Genomic DNA, 7,357 nt, shown 5'->3' with positions numbered 1-7,357 from the left:
CGTCTCACGGCACCTATGAACGATGATTGAAGGCAATATTCATTCAACATTCAATTAAGGTACTTTATTGGCTCTCAAACTTCGTCAAAGGCAGCTCAAAATTCTTAATTTCATATAAACTTTTAGATTTACGAAGGTGTTGATAGTTGAGTTCGATGATGTAAGTGAGAGATTCTGCACACTTCGTTCTTTAACCAGTTTCTTTGCATTAATGGCTGATTCACTATCTTGTCATTATATAAGTGTCAGCTGATTAAGCCTCATTGCAAAAGTGATAATGTAGAATTTTTACTGAATAGTTAGCTCTTGTTTGTTTTCTTTTATGCAAGAGGGGAAACCGGTCAAGGGCAACATAATTTGTGATGCAAAAAGACCCACTGAGGTGCCAGTCCCTAAACAAGTTAAAAGGAAAGGGTACTGTGAGGCTGGTACAGGAGTCATCATATGCTTGTTTAATGGTTGTAATGATTCAAGGATACATGACGCTTTCCTGCTCGTGTTTACGCACAAATATACGTAAGGCGAGGAAGAACACAAGCTCCCGTGGTCATTAGGGGGGAGGACCGCGCCATCCGTCTTCGTGAAGGTGAATGATGACTAAAGTAATTCAAAAGTTTGACGCGCGCATTTATTAAGGTGTTAGTGTGGAGAGAATAATGAACCTGCGTGTCACTATTTTTTATTTCAGTCGGTGAGTTGATGCGAATTGTACACTGGTGGTCAATGTCGTGCAGACTTTCGTAGTATTCAGTACTAATTGGTGTGTGTATTAAGTTGTTAGTGATGAGAGAGCAATAAACTCGTGAGTCACTAATTCTGTTGACATTGCTAACCCTTTCAGTACCATGACATGCTTCCATATCCATTCTGCTTTCTATTTGGTGATTTGTTACAGCTTCAGAAACTCATGTGGGGATGAAATAGTGAAGATTGTGGCCATTAATCCTCTGACCTCCATAGAGCCTCCCTAATGTCAATAAAATGATCTAATTGTACACAAATTTCAAGGTGAAAATGTGTCCCAGTACTGAAGGGATTAAAAGTCAAATCACTGGTCCAGGTATTCATCAATTTTACTTTGCACATTCCTTCAATCATAATTCGCCTAATTTCCGTAGAATCCAACAGTTGTCAGGTTGTATAGGGGCTTTCAACACATCGCAGGGCTAGAGACTGAAGGAAAACGCTTAAGAAAAACCAAACCTGACCGTCACTGTACACTTTGGTTATCTGTTTTCCTTATTATAAATTCAAATCGCGTCTTTTGTCTCTGCATGAACATTTCCAAGATCAACGAATTTCAGCGCGCGAAGGACGTCGAGGAGGAGGGAGGGACGAGAAAGCCGCCACCAAATTTAGGCCAGAGTGACGCAAATACCGCGATAATTCACTTCACTTAAACATGTCAGCCTCCCATTAACGGCAGTCTTTGTTCCTGGTGTTACGCGCCCCTCCCTTCTACCATGCTGACGAGGAGAGGGAGGGGGAGGGAAGGCAGGGAGAGGAAGAGCTGGAAAGGGAAGGAAAGGAGGAGGAGGAGGAGGAGGAGGAGGAGGAGGAGGAGGAGGAGGAGGAGTAGGGGCAGTGTGGTGGTGGGCTAAAAGGTTTTCCAACTTGTGTCGAGGCTTTAACAACAGCTGTATGGAGGGGAAAGTTCGCTCATTGGAGTTGAATGGAGTTTCACGTCCCTCACTCAGATTTTGAAATGTGGTGAAAGTTTGAAAAACAGAGACGCAGCGGGCGAGAAAAATTGTTTGAGAGGACGAAAGTTTCTGGTGAACATTAATACAGGTAATGTACGCCACTGTCTCCCTCTCTCCCTCCCTGCTCCTCTCGCCTCCTGTGTGTCCTTCCCTCCCTTTCTCTTGCCTTTCCCTGCCATCCACCACCTCAGTCTCTCGTCCATGCCTCCACACCTCTTCTACCTCACCAGTCACTTTTTATTTTGGCTGAATATTTGTATTTGTATTATTTCCATCTCGTATTCCTATTTTCCGAAGTTTTACATTTTTGTGTTTTTGTGTTTAAAGATTTTACACTTCACATTTTTTTACATTTCACGTGTTAAAATTTTACCAGGTTTTGAAAATTTGCTATATTACAAAGTTCCGTATTTCTCACAGTTATATTTTGATATTTTTGTATTCTGAATATTTCCGTTTTATTTTTTCTTCATTTATGTTACGTTTTCCTGTCTTTCCTCCTTCCTCTCCTTTCCCTCTACTTCCCACGTGTCAAACTCCCTTGTATTTCATCTTTCTCTTTTCCCACTCGGCGTTTCACTATCCTTCCTTCCGCCTCTGCAATGTATCTCTGTCTCTCCACCCGCCCTCTCCCTAACTCTCACACACAGCGTCATCTCTCATCCCTCCTCCACATACACACAAGTCTCAAACTTCTTCCCAGCGCAGCATAACTTTCTCTCCTATTGCCTCCTTCAACTTCTTCCCTCTTCCTTCTTCTCTGATCGACCTTGAAAACAGAACAGCTACTGATACCAAGATACTCCCACAACGACCCACCAAGAGGCACGGCCGTCTATTTCACAGGTAAAGACTTGAGTTCTTTTCGGATTTTAAGCACCAACTGGTATGTAATGGAAAGCCACCACGAGTCAAAGGCGAAAAAAAATCAGTACTTTTCTATGGCTCGTTTCAGTCACACACACACACACACACACACACACACACACACACACACACACACACACACACACACACACAGACACACACCACTTCTATAGGAAATTTTCCGGTTGAATAAGTACAAAAAAAGAAAAGGAAAAAGAAAAAAAAGCACTCGAGAAGTCTTTTGAAGGCAGAGCAAAGTTTGGCAATAGGAATCACAAAGTCCAAAGATTTATACGCGATTCACACCAAATTGGAATTCAGAGAGAGAGAGAGAGAAAGTCGCCGGCATCGAGAGTGTGATCAGAGTACTTTGCAGGACCCACGAGGAGCTGCAAAGGTGACCCGGCGCGATAAACCTTTATGGGAGGGACACGTTTTGCAGAGATCTCTTTCCTTGGAAGGCAAATTTTTGAAAGAAGTTTAGTTTTCAGTGTCCTTTTTTCTTTCCTTTGCTTTCTCTTCGTTCGTTCCCTCCTTCTTAGGTTCTTTTCTTTCCTTCTTTCCTTTAAATGTTTAATGAATTCAAGTTTTTAGTATGTCTTCTCCATTCGTCTTTTTCCTTTCTATTTATTTCTTCTTTCGTTAGTTTCTTTCTAACTTCCTTCCTTCATTATCTCCTTTCTTCCCTTTATATATTCTTCAAATCTTCCTTCCATTCTGTTACCTCATTCTTCTGCTCATCTCTTCCCTACATCAACAAAATACAATGAATAGATAAAAGCAAAAGAAAAAGAAGAAAAAAAAACTTGGAAAAGAAAGCAGAAAAAAAGTATAGATGAAAGTAAAAGAATAAAGAATAAAAAGTAGGAAAATGAAGCAACAGAAAAGACCCCAGTCAACAAAATGGCTTCCCAGCACGACTTTCACGCGGGGTTCAGACATCAATATCTCCCAAAAATATGGCCACGGGTTTGTTTTTCTTGTCATACCGTAACACTCCGCTGCGAATAGGGTGAAATCACGGTGTTGACAAATCTGTTCCCTCACGCCCGCAGAATGCCTGATGAAGGGGAACTGAGCCGCGCGAGGGGAAGAGGGGAAGAGGAGGGCAATATTGTAAAAGTATAGCGGCAAAAAAGCCATTGATTGCTATCGAATTTCTGAACACACTTGACATTACACGTAGAGAGAGAGAGAGAGAGAGAGAGAGAGAGAGAGAGAGAGAGAGAGAGAGAGAGAGAGAGAGAGAGAGAGAGAGAGAGAGAGAGAGAGAGAGAGAGAGAGAGAGAGAGAGAGAGAGAGAGAGAGAGAGAGAGAGAGAGAGAGAGAGAGAGAGATATTAACCTCTTCAGTACTGGGATGCATTTTTACCATGAGTTTTTGGTATTATTAAACGATTCTATTTACATTAGCAAGGGTCTATGAAGGTCAAAAGATTAATAGCCAGATTTCTCACTATCTAAATCCGTACATAAGTGTCTAGAGCTGTATAAAATTATCAGATAGTCAATAGAATAACTGTGAAAACGTGCCATGGTACTAAGGAGGTTAATAGTAGTAGTAATAGTCGTAGAGTATATTTATATCCTACAGTATGAATGACATTTTTTCTAACCATTATTATATTCTTGCCAACACGAAGGAGGCACAGAGAGGATATGGATAGCCAGTCACCTTTTTTTTTTTTCACTCCTTTCTCCCTTTAACCTTTAACAATCTTTTCAGGCCGACCCTTTCCTTTACACCTTCCCGATGCCACGTCAGATTTCATTAATAGGAGGAAAAAAAAGCACGTCGGTCCCCTAACAAGGTGCCAAGACTGCTGTACTGTCCCTTTGTGCCACCTGTCCCGCTGAAGGTGGTCCATCATCCTCGCCACACAAAGCACCGCCAACACACCAACACACCCCAACTGCACGTCACATGTCACACCACACAGGCCCGTAGTCACATGTCCGCCACGCCCTTCCCTCTCCAGTCTCCACCTACATGAGGGCAATGTTAGCTGCTGTTTTTTATGTAAGAGGGGAAAGCTGGCCAAGGGCAATATATAATAAAAAAAAGGCCCACTTAGTTGACAGTCCCCTTGCAGGTCCGAGAGTTAGCCAAAAAAGGGGATAAATGTCTTGAAACCTCGATCTTAAATGAAGTCAGGTCCAAGGAAGTTGAAAATACAGGAACAGGTAGGGAGTTCTAGAGTTTACTGGAGAAAGGGGGCCGCCGTGGTACAGTGGAACCATGCGTGCTTTGAGGTCTGCGAGGTCTCCAAGCGCAAAGCGCACGGGTTCGAATCCTGTCCACGGTCTGAGTGTAGGTTGGGCTTCCTCACTCGGGGCAACGGTTTCCTAGCGGGTGGGTTTGATATAAGAGTACCCCCTTTAGCCCATAAATTCCCGTGAAAAGCCCACATGGTATAAATGAAAAAAAAAAAAAGGTATGTATGATTGAGAGTACTTACTGGTTAACTCTTGCATTAGGAGTTGGACAGTTACTCTACAAATACATCGAACTAAGGTACGGAGTAGGGAAGAGAAAGAGAAGGATAAGCACAAAGTAATAGAGGAAAAGTGACAATTCAGGAAGGTTTGAAATCCTAAACGCGTCTTTCACAACCTTCTCATAATGATCTCATCTATTACGGAGTGGTCATGGAGTTTTTTTTTTCGTCCTGTAATTACTTTATATTTCCACGTTACGGTCATGAAATCAGTTACAAATTCTGAGATGCACGACGCTTTCCCAAGGTCATATGGCGCCGCTTTCCTAATAGATCTACATACATTTTATAATCGTGCTAATGTGAGGCGGGCATGCAGGGGAGCAGCAGAGCGCGGCGGGGACAGAATCTATCGCTTTAACACACTGAAGGCTGAAAGAAAGACTATTTTTACTCTGAATCACAAGTCAGAACCCTCCTTGTCCTCCCGCAGGTAACAATGGTTTTCTTTTTGGGTCTGTGGTGTTTCCAATGTTCCGTCCTGACGCCTATTTCTTCCTTTTATCCCGTCCACCCTTCCTCACCCCGCCAGCCTGCGACGGGAAGGCTAGGGACGGTCACAGCCAATACTCTGAACAATAACTTGACAGCACCACCACCACCTATCTCTCCCTTCCTCCTTTCCTTCTTTTAGTGCCTCCCTCCCTTTCACCCTTCCGCCAAATCTCTCTCTCTCTCTCTCTCTCTCTCTCTCTCTCTCTCCCTTCCCCTCTCATGCTGTATGCTCCCTTCCCTTCCCTTCCATGCCTCTTTCAATACCAAGGTTGATGTTTTATGCCGCATTGTACCTTTCCTTTCACATCGCTCTCGTCCCCCACCACCCTCCGCCGATGTGTGACGGTGAACGCCTCGATAATCCACCTGTCACCTGTCTCACCTGTCTGCCGTCACTGCTATAATTTTACATCCCCGTTTTTCCCGTGCTCGCTTCCCCCGCGCCTGCTGTCTCTCCCTGGGCGCTCATAATGAAAGCAATTGTCACTCAGGAAATTGCTTGCCTTTGCTTACTCTTCGCTGTGTGACAAACTGGCGCTTGATTGCACGAGGAGGTGAGAGAAAAATAGGTGACAGTTAGTGTGTGTGTGTGTGTGTGTGTGTGTGTGTGTGTGTGTGTGTGTGTGTGTGTGTGTGTGTGTGTGTGTGTGTGTGTGTGTGTGTTATCTATCTAAGGTTGTCTGCTATTCACCCTGTCAGCCGTTCCCTTACAGAAAGAACTCAGAGCTCATACTTATTTATATCTATACTACAGCAACAACGATGAGAGACCCTATGGAGTGAAGCTTCGTTCATAGCTAAGCCACTGATGAGATGAGTCAGGAACGCTAAAAAGAAACAACAAAACTGACTGAGTTCAGGAAGAGGTGATAACAGGACCAAATAAGGTAAATATATGAATAAACAAAGGTGTGACGCCAGACAGGAGAGCGGCATCGCAGGTGCATCGCGTCAGGCACAAACTGGAAGCCTTCCTGAGTGGCCATTAGCTCGGTCCGGCCAGACTGTGAGGCTGCTCCTAGCAAGATGTGAGTTTGGTGTACTGGCGAGTAAGGCGGCTGCACACCAATTAAGACAACACTCACACACACACACACACACACACACACACACACACACACACACACACACACACACACACAGTCTCCGTGTCCTAACTGCTCCTTACTTGCCACTGTAACAGAGTCACGCACACCAGCTCCCGTATTAAAGTTATGATGACCCCTCAGCGTGAATGAAGAGACTCAATTCCAGCCCTAAGTGCGTCATATTCAGCGTCCGGGTGCTTCCTACTTGCTACTCCAAGGCGAAGCGAGGCAAGACAAGGCACCAACTCCTGCCTTCCTCCTGACGTGACATGAGTAGGATGCTCTTCTCATCCTAACAGGACTTCTGACAGTAAATACTCTTGCTGGTTACAATTTCTGGCACTCGAGGACCAGATCAAGTCACTCCCTCGGTTATCATTGCTGTCTCTATCTGAATAACCTTGCTCAGGAAAACTGTCGGTAGGAAACAATAGCGAGAGTTTAGAGTTGAAGGTTACCTGGAATTGTCGTCGGCAGTTTCGCTTTAACCCTTTCAGCAATGGAGAGGATTTGCCAAGCTTCATAAAATCACCTGTTACTAGTCACGGCAAGAGTAAACAGAGATATAACAATAATATAAGAGTAACTAAAGACAGTTTTTAATACCTTTACCACGACAAATGTCACGTTAAGCCCTTCAGTGTTTCCATATCTATTCTGTTTACTATTTGGTAATTTTATATAGCTTCAGAAACTTATGTGGTGAC

This window comes from Portunus trituberculatus, chromosome 19 (genome assembly GCF_017591435.1).
Source record: "Portunus trituberculatus isolate SZX2019 chromosome 19, ASM1759143v1, whole genome shotgun sequence".
Lineage (NCBI taxonomy): Eukaryota > Metazoa > Arthropoda > Malacostraca > Decapoda > Portunidae > Portunus > Portunus trituberculatus.
This window is presented reverse-complemented; position numbering follows the sequence as displayed.